Source organism: Dioscorea cayenensis, chromosome 12 (assembly GCF_009730915.1).
Source record: "Dioscorea cayenensis subsp. rotundata cultivar TDr96_F1 chromosome 12, TDr96_F1_v2_PseudoChromosome.rev07_lg8_w22 25.fasta, whole genome shotgun sequence".
In the NCBI taxonomy this organism is placed as follows: domain Eukaryota; kingdom Viridiplantae; phylum Streptophyta; class Magnoliopsida; order Dioscoreales; family Dioscoreaceae; genus Dioscorea; species Dioscorea cayenensis.
Window position 1 is genome coordinate 8,643,492 of NC_052482.1, and position 21,773 is coordinate 8,665,264.

Genomic DNA, 21,773 nt, shown 5'->3' on the forward strand with positions numbered 1-21,773 from the left:
GCAGAACAAAATGAGCAACATAGGACACTTTCTAATTATGCTAGACCCTCAGTTTTGTGTACACAATTTAGTATTGTGCGACTCCTGATCACAACTCTGACTTTGAGCTAAAACAGGTAATCATCCAAATCATACAGCAGTCAGCATAGTTCAACTGTTTGGCCGATGAGGACCCAAACAACCATATAGAGAACTTCTTGGAAGTTTGTGATATGCTGAAGATTAATGGTGTATCAGATGATGCTATTAGATTGAGTTCTTTCCCACTCTCTCTCAAGGAAAGAGCCAAGTAGTGGCTTCATTCCTTGCCCAAAGCCTCCATCACGACTTGGAATGAGATGGTCGAAGCTTTTCTTGCTAGGTACTTTCCACCTGGGAAGTTCGCCAAGCTTCATAATGAGATATCATCGTTTATACAGATGGAGTTGGAATCATTGTTTGAGACATGGGAGCGCTTCAAGGGTCTTTTGTGGAGATGCCCACAACACGGATTTCCCAAATAGATGATTATCCAAACCTTCTACAATGCGTTGAATCTGAGTACAAGGCAATTGGTAAATGCCGCCATAGGAGGTACAATGGGGAGTAAAACCCCAGGAGAAGCCTGACAGTTAGTGGAAGACATGGCCATGAATTGTTATCAATGGAATGAGCAGGAAATGAAAAAGGTATCCGGGCTCCATGAAATAGATGCGGTAATCTCTTTGCTGGCCCAATTGGAATCATTGAACAAGAAGTTAGACCTTCTAACTTCCAATAGTGTGGCGGCCGTGACTACTTGCACCGAGTGCGGTGGAGGACATACTCCATTAAATTGGCCGATCTCTATTGGTGATGTATCTTCAGTGGAGAAAGTTGACTTCGTAGGTAATGCAATGAGGAACCAAGGGAATCCATATAGCAAAACCTACAATCCAGGTTGGAAGACTCATCCTAATTTTCCGTGGAGCAACCAAGGAACACAAAAGGCCATGGCAACGTCGGGTTTCCAACAACAACAAGCCCCGAACATGGAGAACTGAGTTTCAGGCTTGGAGACCCGAATGACTGATTTAGAGAAGGCTTTGACTAAATTTGTGCAATCGTCAGATACAAGGTTTCAATCAGTCCAGGCTACACTTCGCAACCACACAGTTTCCTTCCACAATCTTGAGAATCAAGTGGGGCAAATTGCGAAGTCTCTATCGGAGACCACAAGGAAGCTTGCCAAGCAATACTGAGACCAATCCTAGAAAGCATGTAAAAGCGATCACTTTGAGAAGTGGTTGTGAGGTTGAGGGTAGGCTTCCGAGTGAGATACCCAATGCAGATACAACCGAGGTCATAGAGGTTGAGGAAGAAGCAAGCAAAAAGAAGGAGGTGGTAGCCCCACCTTTTAATCCAAGAATCCCTTATCTCTCTAGATTGAAGAATGACAAAGTGGATGAACTGTACAATAAGTTCTTGAGTTTGCTCAAGCAACTCCACATCAATATTCCCTTTGTTGAGGCATTGTCCCAATTGCCTAAACATGAAAAATTCTTGAAGGACCTATTGACCAGCAAGAGGAAATTGAAGGAGAGTGCCTCCCTGATTCTAGATGCATGTTGCTCGGCAGTCTTGCAAAAGAATATACCAAACCAGAAGAAAAACCCAGGAACCTTCATCATTCTGTGCAACATTGGCAACTTGGGTAAGAAAATGGCATTGGCGGACTCAGGAGCCAGTATCAGCGCCATGCCATATTCCTTCTTTTAGAAGCTAGGCTTTGGAAAGCCTAGGCCTACTCTGATGACATTGCAATTGGTGGACCAAATAGTGAGACATCCTAGGGGCATCATTGAAGATGTGCTTTTCAAAGTTGACAACTATATATTTCCTGTAGATTTTGTGGTGTTGGGCATCGATGAGGATGCGGATCTTTTGTTGATACTTGTTGGACATCGATGAGGATGCGGATCTTTTGTTGATACTTGGGAGGTCATTCTTGCCCACTTCCAAGGCATTGATCAACATGTGTGGCAGGGAGTTGACACTGAGGATTGGAGATGATAAGCTCACATGCCCCCTCACCAAAGCCATGCGACATTCTTTTGACTTTAATGATACTCTTTACTTTCTTGACACTACTGATAAAATTGTTGATGAATACATGCAGGAAATGTTTAATCCGTACCCGTGCGAGGGTTTATTCGACCAAGATGTGGGCGATGAAGAAGTAATGATGCTTAGTCTGGAGGAACAAGTACCATCTACTCCGAGAGTCATAAAGAAGTTGCTCCGGAAGATGAAGAGGGCAAGGAGACACCACAAGAAATGCCCCAAGGCTGTTGGGGATGTGCATGAACCGAACAAGTTGGATGACCCCTTGTTAAGTGGTACCTAACCCGATAACTCCTCCTCAACCTTCAAGAGACTTTGCTCATCATGCTTTCAAGTTATTGGTAAATGGGCAACCTTCATCTATGAACCCCCATGAGGTACGATAAGGTACATCAAGCTCACTGACGTTAAACAAGCACTTCTTGGGAGGCAACCCAAGTGTTTATTGTTTTCTCACCTACAACTTTATTGTTTGCATGAATAAAGAGTTGAGTGTTGGTATCTATATGTTTTAGTGCATTGATGTGTGTTTTCTAGTGGATTTTTGATGCCATCGCTCTTTCATGTGTATTTGGCGAAGTTTTTGGTCATGCGAGCTAGTTTCTCATGTTTTTACTGGTATAATTTGCATAATAGAGTAGGCTCTGAGTGTGTTTACATGTTTAAGAATTTTCTGTAGAGCCTGTAGAGTTTTTAAGGCATCCAAAGAAAACACACGGGCATGTGGAATTTGATCACGCCCATGGATTTGCACTATGAGCTCATCCAGGGAAGGCAAAGGGGCGTAGACACACCCCTGTGAATGACTCTGTGAAACCGCACGCCCGTAGATAATTCCCGCACGAGCGTGTGGTTTCTTACATAGAGTTGGCAATTTTTCCCGATAGTACATAGGGGCGTGGACTCGCCCCTGTAGGCGAACTTGTGGCAAATGCACGGGCGTTGGTATTCCCCGCACGCCCGTGTGGATCTCTGCAGAAGAGCTCCGCTCCATCTAGAGAATACACAGGGGTGTGCGTCTGCCCCTGTGAACTGCCAAGTAATTATCCAAGCCCCTGCGAAATGTCCCCACATGCATGTGAAACACATGGAGAATTTTTCTCGGTTGGACAGAGGAGCCAAAAGGGCGTGCGGTTGCTCCTGTGGGTCTGGAGCACGTGCGTTGATAATTATCGCACGCCGTTACGGATGCATTCAGAGACATTGTGTATTTTCCCGACATCGTATAGGGGCATATGTCTGCCCTGTGAAGCTCTCCTTTGGAGGCTCACGGGCGTGGGTAATTTCCACACGCCCGTGCGGATGTACAGAACGTCAAGAGGTGCGAGTTTCTTTTAAAGTCTCGTCAATATCCTTCATTTTCACACTCCTAATTCATCTGAAAGCACACTTGGCCTCTTCCCCGATCTCGTACCACCATTTTGGAAGGATTTTCATTAGTTTTTCTGGCCGATTCCAAGTTTTATAGTTTAACTCATCGGTAAGCCCTATGTCCTTCTTCTCTTTGCCAATGCTTGATTTTAGTCAAGCAAATTGAATAATATTGTTTCATTTCTACACTTAAATGGTATTTGCATGCCTATAAAGAAATTAGAAATGATTAAACTGTGTATTATTGGATTTTTGAGACACGGCCGTGCGGTTTTCATGCTTCGTGGATCCACACGGGCGTGTGGAAATTCCATGTAACCGTGCTAATTTTTGCAGTTTATTTAATCGATTTTCTTTCAAAATTTTACAAATTATGGCACCTCGGTCGAAGAAGCAAGCTCATAAACAGCCGCGTGAGTCATCTCCTCAGCCCGAAAGCATAAGATTTGCTATTCCCGAGCATCAAGAGCGGTTTGAGCGATTATCTAGGTTGAGATTTGGGCAATCTCACCTCCTATACACTAGTATTCTGCGGGATAAATAGCAGGGAGATGAGTTAGCAGATGACGTCGAGGATCTCATTTCACTGGGTGGTTGGAGATAGTTACTGTTGCTCAAGAGCCAGCTATTCGTACACTTACTCTTGAGGTCCTATCATCGTTTGAGTTTGAGAGATCTTATGTGCGATTTAAGAGCATTGACGCCATTCAGTTTAGAGCTTTTGTGCATTACCATAGCATGAGCATTACTCAGTTTTTAGGTCAGCTCGGCTTGTACAAGGAGGCATTAACAGACACTGAGGAGTATGCCCAATTACCTACAGATTACCCTGGAGCCTTGACCCCACAAAGAGCGCACAGAGCATTGTATGGTCAGGGCCAGTATGAGCCGCGGGTGTCCAAGGCCATGTGCCTTTCTCGACTGCCGTATCGATATTTGCATGCCATTTTGAGCAGGTCGGTGAATGGCCGTGATGATAGCACTGGCGTTTTGAGCCAGCAGGAGCTATTGTACCTGTATTCGATGGTTCAGAGGACACCGATTCATCTCGGGCACATTGTCATTGAGTATATATGACATCAGGGATAGTACGTCAGATTGGAAGCGATCTTCTTAGGTCACTACATTATGAGACTAGTTATTGGCATGGGTCTCCTGGGCGTGATTTGTGGGGCCGAGAAGACGAGTGTACCTGCTCCCCTAAGCTTGGAGATGATGAGATTGATGGGGATGATCCACAGAGTCCAGTCACGGGTGTATGCTCGGATTATCCCTGCCCTAGAGGTAGTAGAGGGAGGGGATGATCTAGGTGATGGTTCTCAGCCTGCCACCGAGCCCAGTCAACACTTATGGAGACCGAGGCACCTCCTTTGGCAAAGTAGCCATCTCCAGTATGCATGTTTTCACCATCTCGAGCCTATGATTGCTTTGAGAGGCTCGAGAGTGCAGTAGGGGTGCTACGGACAGAGATTGTTTTGACACATTACTGTAGATTCTTGAGCGAGATATTGTCTCATCATTTGGTCTGATACCGAAGACTCCCCCAGGTCCTCAAGCATCATCGTCTCCTGATCCTCCTACACCTTTTGAGTATCCAATAGCAACAGAGCCGATAGCAGACGACACCGACATTTGACTTTATTTTTCATTTCTTTGCCTTTGCATTTTATTTTGGACTTGTATACTCAAAAAGGATTTTTCTTCTGAGTTTATTGTCGTTTTGATGTCTCGAGTTGTATTCATTACTTCATCTTTTATTTACTCGAGCTATTTTTGTTTTATTGAGCTTCACTGAACCCCCTCGTGTATGCATGCAGATGGTCTTGGCAGTATGGGAACTGAGAACTAGTCATGGACACGCCTATGGTGCTTCGGCACTTGGCCGTGTGTGCTTCACAACCCGTTGGAACAACACTCCCAAGGATTTAGCTTCATCAAATACAATACTAAGAGTTAAGGGAGTATTGTTTTGATTGTTTCTCAGACATATATTCTTGTTTGGTATACCATGAGTGAGTGTGCATGTGTACATTGAGGACAATGCACAACTTAAGTGTGGAGAGGAGTTTCATAATGCACATGTCCTTTATATTAGTTTTGATTGATATACATGCTCACTTAGGCAATGCCAATTCACCTTAGTAGCAATGATTATATTCTTGAGTTTAGGATAATTTTTTATCATTGAATGTTCTCATGCTCTAGTTCTTGCTTGAATTTCTAGGAATTTTTGCCCGGTTGACACTTGTTTCACCATTCACTCTTTAAAATCTTTTGAAAACACAAATTTGATGTTAAAGGGACTAGTTATAGTTGTTTCATTTGTTAACTGTTTCCAAAAAAATGGAAAAAGGAAAAGAAAGAACAAGATAGTTTTATTTTTTTTTAGTTGTGCTTGTTGGGTGGAAAGAGCTACCAGCTATGAAGTATGAAGCTACTCTCATAAGTCGGATACTAGTTATGCCCAAATGAGAGAAAGAGCTATCTCATAGGATGAGTGAATGCTACCAATCTGGTAGAAAGAGCTACCACCTCGAAAGTGTGAAAGCCACCTTAGCGGCCGCTTTGGAAAGGCTACCTTAAAGGATGTGTGAAGCTACTACCTTCTTTTTATTTTTTATTTATGTTATTTTTTTTGTAGATAAATGACAAGTTCCCCTTGCTTATATCCCGCAAGTGCACGGGCTTGTCGAAGTAATAATCCCCGGTGAGCGGGGTCGAATCCACAGGGAGTAGGGAGTGAAAATACTTAATTTGATTCTTAGCTATGTGGAAGAACAATTGTGATAGGTGTGAAATTGATTCAATTCTCAACAATAAAATCAACAAGTGAAAGAGCAAAAGTAAGAAGAGGGTAAGGCAATCGATAAAGATGGGGTACTCGGATAATGCTTCACCTAGGATAATCGCTTAAAGTTCAAGAACTCTCTATTATGCTTCCTAATCAATGCAATGGTGAGTCGTGGAAATCCTTACATATATAGTCCCGGAGGAGAAATCGAACAATCTCAATACCTCGCACTCGCATAGAGTTGCAATGAACTCTAGGGATTCCAAGTGATAAATCTCTTCCTAAATATAGACCTAACCCTTTGGTCCAGGCGGAAGGTCCCTAGCCACAATTAAGCCCTAGATACTAAGATCCTCTCAACGCTTCACTCCATTGCACGCGCAACTAGGCCCCAGCGGAGGTTCATCCCTTAGACCACTCACTCTTTTATGGCCGCAAAGAACTCAAGGAATGGAGGTAGAATCTATCACGCCGAAGGGGAAAGGGGACGCTCCTGTACCTCTCGACTCACCCTCTCAACCCTCTCCAACCTAGCTTTGTCTAACGCTCATGGTGTGTCACTCACTCACAAGGTTACCAACAAGAACTCTCAACCCTAGTGTCACTCTAGGGGAAATGTTCATACAATCAAGCATTAAAGGTTGGAACTCACAATAAACATCAATTTATTGAAAGCATAATAAAGAAGTTCAATGAAACGAATACATCCTAGGGTTCACAATCATCCAAGTACCTACTAGGGGTTTAGCTCTTCATGGAGCTTAATACAATCAAAGACATTAAATGTAAAAGCAATGAATCCATAAAGAAACCACCTCGATGGTTGTGTCGATGGTCTTGTGGAGAGTCCTCTACTCGTCGTCCAAAGATTCCTTCGTCCGGTATAGGATACGCCTCGATCGAAGCTCCCCTACCAACCTTCTTCCTAATGGAATCACGATGTCAGAGCCGTAGAACTTCTCCAAAACCTTGGCTAATACCCCTCGAAACCTTAGCCGAAGTCCTCTCACAAGTTGGGGAAAAGATGGAGAAAAGAATACCAAAATCGGGGCTGAAATCAGCTTTAAATAGGGCTGGAATCGGGCGACTACACGGCCGTGTATGATGTCACACGCCCCTGTGGAATTTCCACACGGGCGTGGATAATTTCTACATGCCCGTGTGGATTCTCTGTTTCTCTGATTTCTCGGCTGGGCTGCTACAGTACACTGGCGTGGATAATTTCCACACTCCCGAATTCCATACTTTCATTTGGGTAACGCAAACGGGCACATGTTTACGTCGTGAATCACTTGCCTCTTCAATGATGTGCACGTTGGTGGATCTCTTGTTCTTGTATGCATAAATCAGAATGCTCGAGTGTAACTGCTTTTGTGCCCCTCCAAATGAATGTGCTCACTCGAATACGAGGAGGTTGGCACACACTCTAGCATCTCACACCTGACCAATGTCTTCGCGTTTGAACCTTAGCAAGATCTCCTCCAAAATAGGTGCATTATGATCCACATTGGCCTATTTCCTTCATACTCGGTCTCACAACCCTACCTGCATAAAAGTAACATAAAAACACACATATTAATGTAAAAACCTGAGAAAAGTAATGCTCAACATAAGGAATGAACGCTCCACATTCATATCGCACAAGCACTTATCAATAAATAAGTCCCTTATACTTCGAACTTTCAGGAGTATACCTTGGATTGACTTGAGTGAGTTTACACTCACTTACACGACTTCGGGTTTGTTATCCTTTTTTATTCAAGTTTTTAGCTAGAGCATTGTTTTTTTTCGTATTTAGTGTTGAATTTCAATTACTAATAGAATGCTCTCTTTGCATGTTTTGATGAACCTAAGGCCAAGCACTTCCAATATTTCCTTCGTATATACTTCAATGTTTTAATTTTTGCTTGAGGACAAGCAAAAGCTTAATTGTGGGGAGTTTGATAGGTGCTTGTGTGATAAGAATGCGAATTATTCTTTCATTGTGATGAGCATTACTTTTATCAAGTTTTAGCACTAATATGCGTGCATTTATGTTACTTTCAAGCGTATAGGGTTGTGAAGCCGAATGTTAAAGAAAGAAGAAAATGTAGGTCGTGAACGCACTATTTGGAGGAAATCTTGAGAAGGTTCAAACGCGAAGTCATAAGTTGGATTCAAAATGCAAGAATGTGTGCAACCTCCTTGTATCCAAGTTAGCACAATGATTTGGAGAGGCACAAAGGCAATCACATTCGAGTATCCCAACTTGTGCATTAATAGCAAGATCTTCACCAACGAAACCATTTATTGAAGAAGCTATGTGATCTACAATGAAAACTTGTGGCCATTTACGTAACCTCGATGAAAAAATGGATTCGGGACTGTTTCGGGTCACTACTGTAGCAGGTTCTGTTCATAGCCGGCCGAAAAAGTGTAGTTCAGAGAATCCACACAGGCGTGTGCACATGATCCATGCCCGTGTGGAATTTCCACAGGCCCGTGTGGATAATCCACAGGGGCGTGTGGATGCCGATTCCAGCCCTATTTAAGGCCGATTTCAGCCCTGATTTTAGAATCTTTTTTTCCACCTTTTCTCCAACTTGAGAGAGGGTAGTGGCTAGAGTTTGGAGAGGTTCTACCTCTCGACATCGGGCTCCATTTGGAAGAATGTTAGTGGGAGAGCCATCTTCGGCATCGATCCGGCGAGGTCTATCCTAGGCTGGGCAAGGGAACCTTTGGAAGAGTTGAGGCTTCTCCACAAGACCATCGTCACGACTATTGAAGTGCTCTCTTCCTATAAACCCATTCATCCACATCAAAATTAGAAACTTGTTCGAAGTCAATTAAGTATGTGTCTGCAACCTCTTCAAATTTGTTTTTCTCCCAATGCTCCCTGGCTACAATGTTTGGCATTGTATGCTCCGAAATTGATGTAATCAACTCTCGATGCTCTTCATCTGGGGGAGGTATTTTCTCTAGAAGAATCTATTCCTCCACTTATATGACATCAATCTCATGATGTTTTCTCCAACTCAATTGATCTGAATTAACTACATTCTCATGAGACTCATATGGTGCATGAAGTGTCTTCATCAAATTCTGAATATAGTCATTGTACCATTCACTTTCTTGCACGTCATGAGTTTCAACAAGAATAGGAGCATTTATAAAGGTTGTTCCTCCACCTATGGTATATCAATCTCATGATGATCATATGGCGCATGAAGGGCCTCTATTGATTTCTATATATAAACTTTGTAGCTCTCATATTCTTCCATGTCCCAAGTCTCAACCGGAGTCAAAGCTTCATCTTGATTTAAATCATCATCCTATCTGAAATATTTCTAACTATCCATGATAGAATTTCCAGATGGAATCAACAAATTTGAATTTGTGAGTGGAGGTGCTTCATAGGGTGGAAGAGTTATAAAAAATTTCTGAGTCCAATACCAATCTTCTAATTCCCACAGTAATAGCCCATCTTCTTCATTGGTTGTGCCATACCTTTGATGAAGTGCCTTATATAATGCAAGATTTTCAAGGACTTTTTGAAACACCTCTGAATCTTCCAAGTCCTTCAATGATATCCCATCACAAAAATTCATTGTACTTTGACACTGTAGAGGTGCCTCATAAAATACAGGAGTTTCAAGGAATTTTTTAAACCAGCCTTGATCTTCCAAGGTTGCACACAAATTGTCCATTGTTTGACCTTCCTGAAATAAGTGATGAATAATAATTAAAAAATTAGGTAACTAAACACAAAACAAAATAAAAATAAATATATATACATAAAAGATAAATGGCTAGACCACTAGAATCCTAACGTTCCTAAGAGTTGGCAGTCTATGGCAACGACCCAAAAACTTGATGAGTTCTCCGTAAGTGCACGGGTCGCACACAAGTAGTAAAGTGGTACCCCGTGAAGGGTAGGGTTGTCAAACCATAGGGACTGGACTCAAAGTACTAATTGATATTCTAATCTATAACCGGTAAATAATGGTTGGTAACTAGATTTAAAGGAAGGAAGGATGACAGTTAAGGCCTAAAACTAGACTAGGTGAGAGATGCAGAGACAAAGTAGGTTGAATTGTAGAATCTATTATTTTAACAACAAGAGAGTAATTCCCCGAGACGATTCCTATGAGCTATCGTATGCTGACTGACCTCTAATGCCTACTAGATACATTCTATGGTTCTTGCGTGTGCTCAAAAGAAATGTTGCATCTATGGTTCTCAAAAACACCAAGGTTTTCTAGGGTAATTGTGCATCTCAAACACATCAAGTTTTGCAATCACAATAAGCAATCACAACTATGGTCATCCATACACTAAGTTTTACCAAAGCATCTGTGCACATCAAACACATCAAGTTATGCAAACACATCATTAAACACAAGAAACCAAAAGAACTCCGTAGATCATTAGAAGAAAACATTGAAAACATACAAAGCATCAAAGTTCAACATCCCGGAGCACCATGGACGGTTAGCCCTCGAGGGATGGGTACAACATCGAGAAAATAACTACAGATATAAAGAAAGAAGGTCGCCTCCAATGTTGGGCTCCATTGCTAGCCCCACTTGTCTTGTGCCTCCACTACTCGCGCTCTAGCACCAAATTTTATTCCGGCCCCAGAAATATGAAGTGGAAGACCATGGCAGCCGCCCCCAAGAAGAACAAGAAAGGGTGAAGAGAATATCTCCCAAAGAATTCTCTAGATCTGACTTAAAAAGCACTTTTCGGGCACGACACAACCTGCGCAAAGTCATGCCAATCCCATTGAAAATCACTTGAATGTCTAAACAATTGAATCACAAAATTTCCAGGCACGACATACCCTACTACACGAGGGTGTCATGCTCGGAAAGTGCTTTTTAAGTCAGATCTAGGGCATTCTTTGGGAGATATTCTCTTCACCCTTTCTCCTCTTTGGGGACGGCTGCCATGGTCTTCCTCTTCACATTTCTGGGGCCGGACTGAACTTTGGTACTAAAGAGTGAATAGTGAAGGTACAAGACAAGTGGGGCTAGCAATGGAGCTCAACATTGGAGGCGATCTTGAAGAGAAAGGAGTTTTATCTTCTTTCTTTAGATCTATAGTTATTTTCTCCATGTTGTACCCATCCCTCAGGGGCTAGCAGTCCATAGTACCCCGGGATGTTGAACTTTGATGCTTTGTATGTTTTGAATGCTTTCTTCTAATGATCTACCTAATTCTTTTGGTTTCTTGTGCTTAATGATGTTTGCATAACTTGATGTGTTTGATGGGCACAGATGCTTTGGTAAAACTTAGTGTATGGATGACCATAGTTGTGGTTGCTTATTGTGATTGCAAAACTTAATGTGTTTGAGTTGCAAAGTTACCCTAGCAGACCTTGGTGTATTTGAGAACCATAGATGCAACATTGCTTTTGAGCACACTCAAGAACATAGAATATACTTGGTAGGCATTACAGGTCAGTCAACATATGATAGCTCATAGGAATCATCCCGGGATATTGCTCTCTTGTTGTTAAAATATTAGATTGTACAATTCCACCTACTCTATCTCAGTGTTTCTCACATAGTCTCGTTTTAGCCCTTACCTGTCATCCTTTCTTTAAAATCTAGTTACCAACGATTATTTACCTGCTAGAGATTAGAAGATCAATTAGTACTTTGAGTCCAGTCCCTGTGGTTCAACAACCCTATCCCTCATGGGGTACCACTTTACTACTTATGTGCGACCCGTGCACTTGCGGAGAACACATCAGCTAACTTCCTTGGATGTCAAGATTGATGTAGCTTTGGATGACTTTATTTTATTCCTTTTAATTTAGATTACCTTCGGCGTTTTAGGTTCATCTTTGTCTCTTTATTGTTGATCTAGTTTAATGAGAATGGCTATTTCATATTGATTTCCTGACTGAGATCAAGAGATTTATCATGAGAGATAATCTAAAGATGAAGGGAATCCAGAGAGAAAGCTAGAGATAGGCTACTTGTGATTTCTCCGAACTGGAGTCATGTAGCAAAAGCTCCGAATCCTTTTAGAGTTTCCTAGATCTCTATTCAATGATATGAAAGTATGTTTAGAAAAGATTCATTCCTACTGTAACATGGGATTAGGCATTGGGGAGTCTTGAGAGAGCAATCGGTGTATGTTTGAAATCCCTCTGTCAAATAAAGCTAGGGTTGATCTATATTGAATTGTAATTACTTTAATACCTAAAATCCCAAGTTAAATCATATCCGTGCACCATTTTCTCCCATTGTTACTTTTCCTTATCACCCTTGATTTGGTCTTTTATCTTTAATTTTCTTTTGAATTTGGCTATTGATTGTTGATTGTTGGTTAGCTAATGGAGATATAATTAGTACTAGTATTATCTAGTTGATAAGTGCATGAGTAAACATATTTTTCTATATGTTTTACATGTATTGAGCATCATTTTTACCATGGTTTATGTCTCGTATTGTATATTTTATGTTCTTTTGTGCAATTAGGTTGTGAATGCCTTGAAGAGTCAAAGGAAGCAAAGATAGGCTATAAAGACACAATGTTGGGGGCTCTTGTTCAATTCAAAGACCAGGATATGAGAGGAGTTCATGAATGTGGAGATGTGTGCCAACTTTCAAGGAGATTCAAGCCAATTTATTAGATGGAAAGGCACAAAGGCAGTCACATCTTCATGTTCCTTCTCTTTGTAAAGATTGCAAGACCTTTCAAGGATGCATCGATGAAGAAAAGTCTTATAACCTACCACTTGGATGTGTCTTCAAGAAAAGAGTGTTTGGACCACGGTTGTGAAGAGTACTATAGCTAAGCACTGTAGCAAAAACATTGTAGCATATACTGTTGCACTATTATAGCAGAATTACTATTCATGTGACCGCTTGGAAAAACCTGCAAGCCACGCAGGTGCATGAGAAATCCACATGGGTGCATGGAGGCATGTGACAGACACGATTTGTGCTTGTAAATAGCCCTGTTGCCCTATTCTTTGACATCTTTTGTACGGCTCTTGAGGGGTAAGACGGCTAGCATTTAGAGAGAAGGTCTTTGCCAATTTGGAGGGTGTTCTTCACCCACTTTCATAGTTTCTTTCCCCGTCATAGCACTTGGGAAGCCACCGACGACCTAGCTTAGGAGAGGAATTGACACTTCCGAATATGCGTGTAAACTGCAAGTGCACGGGTGTCGAAGTAATAATTACCCCGGTGAGTGGGTAGTCGAATCCACAGGGAACGGAAGTATTAGTATTAACCGATTCTTAGTTTTTTAGTCGAAATCAATGGATATGATGAAATGAACTAACTGCAAGAGAATTAATAAGCGAGCAAACAAGCAAGAAAACAAGTAAAGGAGATTTCAATCAATAAAGATGAGGTACCCGGGCAATGCTCCCCCTAGGATCTAACATGAAACTCACGATTCGCTAAATGCTTCTAAACCGAGTTTAATGAGTCGAGGTAATCCAAGAACAATCGGCCCTTGCCTCCAAGCCACCGGTACTAGTCTCCTACAAGGTCCCGGTGGAGAAATCGCTCAATCTCAGCACCTCACACCCCATATGACCGCAATACGCTCTAGGGACACCTAAGAGTGAAACCGATTCCTAAAGATAGATCCAACCCTAATTCCCGGCGAAGGATCTCTAACCCCCTACAAGGTCCCGCCGGAGAAATCTCTCAATCTCACGCCTCACACCAAATATGGTTGCATAGAGTTTAGGAAATGCGGAGATAGGAAACACTCAATCGGAAGGGAGAGGGGACACTCCACTATCTCATGACTCACCCTCTCAACCCTCTTTAACCTTGAAGTTATAACTCTAATGGAGACCTCTCTCACATCAAAGAAACAAATCATGCAAATCCAATCAACCACAAGGATTATTAATTAAACAAGCAAGCAATGAGAATACAATATTAAAACTCAAATCAACTCGGATTAATAGAAACATAAAGCAAATCATTACAAAATCATAGATCCTAGGGTTCACATGTCCAAATATCTACTAAGGTTTAGCCCTCCATGGAGCAAATTACAAAACAATGATTATTACAATGAAAAGCAATGAAAACCATGAAGTAAAACCCCCTTAAATTCGTGATGATGGCCTTGATGGGTCGCCCAACGTCTTGAAGAATCCTTCTCCGAAGCTAGGTCGCCGAAGGCTCCCTCTATGCTATGACGGATAGAAGATCGATCAAAGTTGGTGATGGATGCCCCCCAATATCGCCAAAGACCTCCTCCAAAACCCTAGCAGCCTTGCGTTCAAAGTGCTCGCCAAAGCCCTCGCCAAAAGTCCCCTCAAAATACGACAAATGGCCTATTTAAAGCCCAAAACCGCGCCTGTCATGTGCCCTCACGCGCCCGTGTGGATTTTCCACGCGGCCGCGTGCGTTGCAGGAATTTCCACCCGGGCGTGTGAACAGTAATTTTGCTACAGTACTTCTACATTAAAATTGCTGCATTGCTATTGCTACAGTACTTTTCACAAAACACAATCCGAACACTCTTCTCTTGAGGCTACATGTCCGGGCACACGTCCAAGTGGTAGGCTATAAAACTTTTCTTCGTCGACATATCTTTGAGAGGTCTTGCAATATTCACAAAGAGAAGGAACATGAAGATGTGGATGCCTTTGTGCCCTTCCAACTAGTGAATTGACTTGAATCTTCTTGGAAGTTGGCACACATCTCCATGTTTATGAACTCCTCTCATGTCTTGGTCCTTGAATTGAACAAGAACTCCCAACATTATGCCTTTATAGCCTATCTTTGCTTCCTTTTTACTCTTCAAGGCATTCACAACCTATATTGATAAAAGAACACCAAATACACAATATGAGACATAAACCATGGTAAAAACGATGCTCAATGTATGTAAACCATATATAAAAATATGTCTACTCAAGCACTTATCAAACTCCCCAACACTTAAGTCTTTGCTTGTCCTCAAGCAAAATTAAACATTAAACTCATGGAAAGAAAAGAGAAGTGCTTGGCCTTAGGTTCACCAAAAGATTACAAGAATAAAATTCTACATTCATGGAGAAAGTCAAAACACTAGACAAAACAATCAATGCTCTAGCAAACAATCCGATAAAAATTGAAAGTGATAAAATACGAGTGCGTGTGTGTGTGTGAAAGACTCAACTCATGTCAACACTATGTCCACTACCAAGTTCTTATTAACATGGGACTTATTTATAAACACAAAGAATAGGTAGTAGCTTCACACAACCTCCAAGGTAGCCCTTTCCCAAGATGCCTCCCGAGTGGCTTTCACACTTTAGAGGTGGTATCTCTTTCTACCAAGGATGGTAGCTTTCACACATCCCATGAGATAGCTCTTTCTCTCATTAGGGCATAACAAGTATCCGACTTATGAGAGTAGCTACATACATCATGGGTGGTAGCTCTTTCCACCCCCTATGTACAAACAACAAACAATTTCCAATTCTTTTTTTTTCAAATTTTTCTGATTTTTTTCCAAATAAAAACTAGCACACTAAAGTCCCAAACATAATGAACTTAAGTCTTCATAGGTCTAATGAGCGAGAAAAGTGCACAAAGAGCAATCGGACAAAAATATTCAATAAGATTGGATGAAAACTGAGCATGATAAAATCCATGTTTATAACCTCATTGGCAACAAGAGCATGCTCATAAAAACACAAGTAAAAGTCATGTATAAGGTGAACCCTCCCCCACACTTAAGATGTACATTGTCCTCAATATACGCATGCAAGCACAATAAAAATAAAAACAATGGAGGCATAATGTGCGTGGGAATGCAATTTAAACAATACTCCCCTGAACTCCTCATTAATCGTTTGGTAAAGTCTCACTCATGGGCTCGTTGTATGGGTTGTGAAGCTCACACGACCATGTGACAACATCACATGATCATGTCTATGACTAAAACACCATCCACCTTACTCTCAAGGCCATCTGCACGGAATATAAGGGGTTCAGTGAAGCTCAACAAAAAATGTAAAAGACAATACGAGTTCAGATAAATAACACAATAGAGCATATACTCGCACAACAGAAAGACAAGAAGATAACTCGCAGAAGGTGAAGCCTTTCTGAGTACAAAAGTCCAAATACTACTAACAAACCAACTAAGAGCAAAAAACTAAAATAACAGTCTCATGAGTGTGACGGCTCAAACGTCAGTATCTGGAGCTGGTGCTGATGCTGGCACAGAAGCGGATGAAACCTCCTCGTCATGAATCTGCTGAATACGATCAAGATGCTCCAGAATCCTTGCCTAATTATCAAGGATGGTAGCAACGGCAGCCTCGAGTCGAGCCAAACGCTCGTGAACTCGAGGGGAAGATGACTCAAGATCGGCTGATGCTGCCGGAGCTGCCTCAGTGACTATGGGCTCAGCTGTAGGTGGTGCCTCTGTGGCCTCAGTAGGCTCCTCATTGTCCCCAGATGACAATTCTACTAGTGCATAACCGCCCGAGCCTGTACGTCTCACAATGCCCATCTAACGGAGAGTGGCCAAACCTAATGGTGAGGAGTACTGACTCTCTCCTCGCCTATAACCGAACGGATAAGACCCATCTTGAACATAAGACGAGTGATGTAGGGTCCTGCAAACAATGCTCTTAATCGCAAGTACTCACTCTGATGACGAAAGTAGTCGGCAAGCACATATCCTAAGTGGAGAGGAACTCCATAGACCATGGAATGGAGGTACAAAAGATCTGTCCTGTGAAGTGAACCAGTACCATCCCCCCGACCTGTCACGGACCTACTAAGAACAGCATGGATGAACCTGTACGCCGGTCGAGTAAGCAATGAGACCTTAGACTAAACTGCGGAATACTGATAACCACCACATAGATCATGGAAGACCTGGCACGGAGTGAGATTATAAGGATAATCGGTGAGGAGCTCAGTGTACTCGATAGTATCAGCGTAGGTCTGATCGAATAATCCGAGATATGTCGAGAACTGGGTCAAAGACATACTATGCGGCTGACCAAAAATGCGGAAACAAATGGCATTGGGAACGTCAAAACTGATATCAATTAAGTCACTATCAAAAGAAAATGAGGCAAGAACTTCCAAGGTAATATCTCGCCTGACAGGCTCCTGAATGGATAATACACGGTCCCAACCTCCAACACTAACAAGTGCTCTGAACTCCTTAGCAAGACCAATGTCCTCTAGTGCATCACAGTCGATAAAACGCGACTGTCCAATCTTCAGGTGTTGGAGACGCTCAAACCGCTGCTAATGAACGGGGTCATGAAATTCGATTACCGGTGGTGGGTCGGCTCCCTATCATGGCGAGAACATTTCTGGGCTAAACTCTTGGTCTGTGGTGCCATAATCTGTGAAGAAAGCACTTAAAAACATCAGTTCAGCATGAATACAGTAAAATTGGGACCACATGCGCATGAGCAGCGAGCCGGGTGAAAAACAGGGCCAAGTGGCCTTTTTCTAGCCCACGCGGGCATGTAGGAAAGCCATGCGCCCACGTGAACGCATGCTAGGCTCGACCGAGCAGCCGTGCGCCTGCGCGGGCTAGCCATGCGGGCGCGTGGCTGGCCCGGCCGCTGCCAGCGCCAGCCGCGCCCGAGCGGCCCAGCCATGCGGTCGCGTGGCTGGGCGCGAGGCTATCGGCCGCGGGCTCACATGAGAATACAAGATTAAAACTCAAATCAACTCGGATTAATATAAACATAAAGCAAATCATTACAAAAACATAGATCCTAGGGTTCACATGCCCAAATACCTACTAAGGTTTAGCCCACCATGGAGCAAATTACAAAACAATGATTATTACAATGAAAAGCAATGAAAACCATGAAGTAAAACCCCCTTAAATTCGTGATGATGGCCTTGATGGGTCGCCCAACATCTTGAAGAATCCTTCTCCGAAGCTAAGTCGCCGAAAACTCCCTCTATGCTATGACGGAGAGAACATCGATAAATATTGGTGATGGACAACCCCCAATATCGCCAAAGACCTCGTCCAAAACCTTAGCCGGCTTGCCTTCAAAGTGCTCGCCAAAACCCTCACCAAAAGTCCCCTCAAAATACGGCAAACGGCGTATTTAAAGCCCAAAACCGCGCCTATCACGCGCCCTCACGCGCCCGTGTGAAATTTCCGCGCGGGCGTGTGAACAGTAATTTTACAGTAAAATTACTACAGTAATTTCACAAAACGCGATCCGAGCACTCTTCTCTTAAGGCCACATGTCCGGGCACACGTCCATGTGGTAGGCTATAAAACTTTTCTTCATTGACATATCTTTGAGAGGTGTTGCAATCTTCACAAAGAGAAGGAACATGAAGATTTGGCTACCTTTGTGCCCTTCCAACTAGTGAATTGACTTGAATCTTCTTGGAAGTTGGCACACATCTACATGTTTATGAACTCCTCTCATGTCTTGGTCCTTTAATTGAACAAGAACTCCCAACATTGTGTCTTTATAGCCTATCTTTGCTTCCTTTTTACTCTTCAAGGCATTCACAACCTATATGCATAAAAGAACACCAAATACACAATATGAGACATAAACCATGATAAAAATGATGCTCAATGCATGTAAAACATATATAAAAATCTGTCTACTGAAGCACTTATCAGAAATCCTTCAAGATATTGAACTACCATCAAGGCCAATCATCACAAATTTAAGGGGGTTTTTCTCTATGGTTTACGTTGCTCTTCATTGTATTTATCTTTGTTTTGTAACTTGCACCATGGATTGCTAGAACCCTAGTAGGTATTTGGGAATGGATCTTGTCTTTTGTATTGATTTGCTTTGTGGTTCTATTTAATCCAAGTTGATTTTAGTTTTAATCTAGTGTTCCCATTGCTTGCATGTTTTATTGATCCTTGGGGTTGATTCTCTATACATGATTTGCTACTTTGATGAGAGAGGTCTCCATTAGAGTTAGAACTCCAAGGTTAAAGAGGGTTGAGAGGGTGAGTCATGAGATAGTGAAGTGTCCCCTTTCCCCTCCGATGAGTGTTTCCTATCTCCATATTCCCTAGACTATATGCAACCATATTTTGGTGTGATGTGTGAGATTGAGAGATTTCTCTGACGGGACCTTGTAGGGGGTTAGGGATCCTTCGCCAGGAAATAGGTTTTGGATCTATCTTTAGGAATCAGTTTCACTCTTAGGTATCCCTAGAGCTCATTACTGTCATATCGGGTATGAGTTGTTGAGATTAAGCGATTTCTCCATTGGGACCTTGTAGGTGACTAGTGCTAGTTGCTTGGAAACAAGGACCAATTGTTCTTGGATTACCATGACTCATTAGGCTTGGTTTAGAAGCATATATTAAGTCTTGAACTTCATGTTAGATCCTGGGGGGAGCATTGCTCGAGTACCTCATTTTTTGTATTGAGATCCCCCTCCATGTTATCCTTGTATATTCGTCTCTGGCATTCATTTCTTCACACATTAGATCACCACACTATCTTATTTATCATTAGGCTAGATAGCAGAGAAGTAGTTAGTACTAGTAGCCCTTATTCCTTACGGATTCGACTACCCAACTTATCGGGTACTTTATTACTTCGACACCCTTGCACTTGCGGTGCACACACGCAATTCATTCTTTTTGCTAGCCCTTGTGGATTTGACCTTTCTTTTAAGTATATTATTACTTTGATCGGCATGTACACTTGTGTGGGCCCCATTCACAATGTCCCTCACTTCTTTGTTTAAGATGCTAAAAAATGCAATATTTTGAGATTGAATTGACCACCTAATCAAGATACAAAAACCAACAAAAAGACATAAAATAAGTATTATCACTAATCTATGTATTGAAATATGAAGTTGCTAAGAGCTATACAAATTAAATCTACTCATAACCTATTTCTTTAAATTATTAAAGAACAATGAAGAAGATGGATAGAATTTAATTAAAGAGAATCTTAATTACCTATGTGATAATCACCACCTTCCTTGTAATGAGAAGGATCAGAAGATGACAAGAATCTCAAGAATAAAGCTAGTACAAAGCATGAAGTTTCCATGCCTGATCTGGTGCTCACGCGACTAAAGCTGGAAAATGTATGCACTGCAATGTCAAATTTTCTCTTTCTCTAGTTCCATACCCACAACTTCCTCCTCCTGCTGCTTTCCTTCTTTACCACCGTCTAACCGATCCCCTTGTTCTAATAGAATCATCAATGAAACCCTTATCTTCTCAAGAGCTGAGGGAGGCACAGGAGCAGGCAAAAAACTCTAGTAATAGATCTCAGGATTGAATAGGTAAGCCATCTTTGGACCCCTCCTAATCGTCGAGGATATCAACGAGCCTCCAGGTTTCGATGATGATAGCTATGTTTTGACCATGGCTAGGATTGTGGTAAGGGTGATTAATCAGCGGTGGGGAAATGAAGCGGATCTCTCTTTTTCTTTATTTTTTTAATTTAAAAAATAAATAAATAAAAGAAGATATCGCTTGGAGATACTGTTCTTAGATAATATAGCAAAATTAAATAAGATCATCAAAGGCATGCACAAGCAAAAATAAATTTGCGACATGATCTATTTGTTTTAATGAACGCTGAAATTTAATTAAAAGGCCTAGAAAATTACCTCTTGATGTTTGAAAACCTATCCTTTGATATTTGAAAACCTTTCCTTTGATGTGTTGTGATAAGTGCTTGTGCGATATGAATGCGAAGAGTTCATTCCTTATGTTGAGCATTACTTTTCTTGGGTTTATACACTAATATGTGTGTTTTTATGTTACTTTTATGCAGGAAGGGTTGTGATGCCGAGTATGAAGGAAATAGGCCAATGTGGATCATAATGCACCTATTTTGGAGGAAACCTTGCTAAGGTTCAAACACGAAGACATAGGTCAGGTGTTAGATGCTAGAGTGTGTGCCAACCTCCTCGTATTCGAGTGGGGACATCCATTTGGAGGGGCACAAAGACAGTCACATTCGAGCATTCCGACTTATGCACATAGAACAAGAGCTCCACCAACGTGTACACCATTGAAGAAGCAAGTGATCCACGACATGAACGTGTGCCCATTTGTGTTACCTCGATGAAAGTGTGGAATTGGGAAGCTATTCAGGTCGAATACTGTAGTAGAGCACCGTAACAACACTGTAGCATGTACTATAGTAACACTGTTCACAGCCGGCCGAGAAACCAGAGAAATAGAGAATCGACATGGGTGTGTGGAAATTATCCACGCCCGTGTGGAAATTCCGCACGGGCGCGTGAAGCATCCACGCCCGTGTAGTTGCAAGATTCCAGCCCTATTTAAAGCCGATTCAGCCCCGATTTTGGTATTCTTTTCTTCATCTTTTCCCCAACTTGTGAGAGGGCTTCGGCTAGGGTTTTGAGGGGTATTGCCCAAGGTTTTGGAGAGGTTCTATGGCTCTGACATCGTCATTCCTTAAGAAGAAGGTTGGTAGGGTAGCTTCCGTCGAGTCGTATCCTATACCGGATGAGGGAATCCTTGGACGACGAGTAGAGGACTTCCCACAAGACCATCGACACGACCATCGAGGGGGTTTCTTTATGGATTCATTGCTTTTACATTC

At 42.1% G+C, this 21,773-nt stretch overlaps 1 non-coding gene across 1 annotated transcript; it reads right to left on the reverse strand.

The window, feature by feature from the left end:
• Positions 1-386: 386 nt before the first annotated feature.
• On the reverse strand, positions 387-493 carry LOC120274179. The gene has a single exon (XR_005540715.1). It is a non-coding gene; the product is annotated as a small nucleolar RNA R71 (small nucleolar RNA).
• Positions 494-21,773: the final 21,280 nt, after the last annotated feature.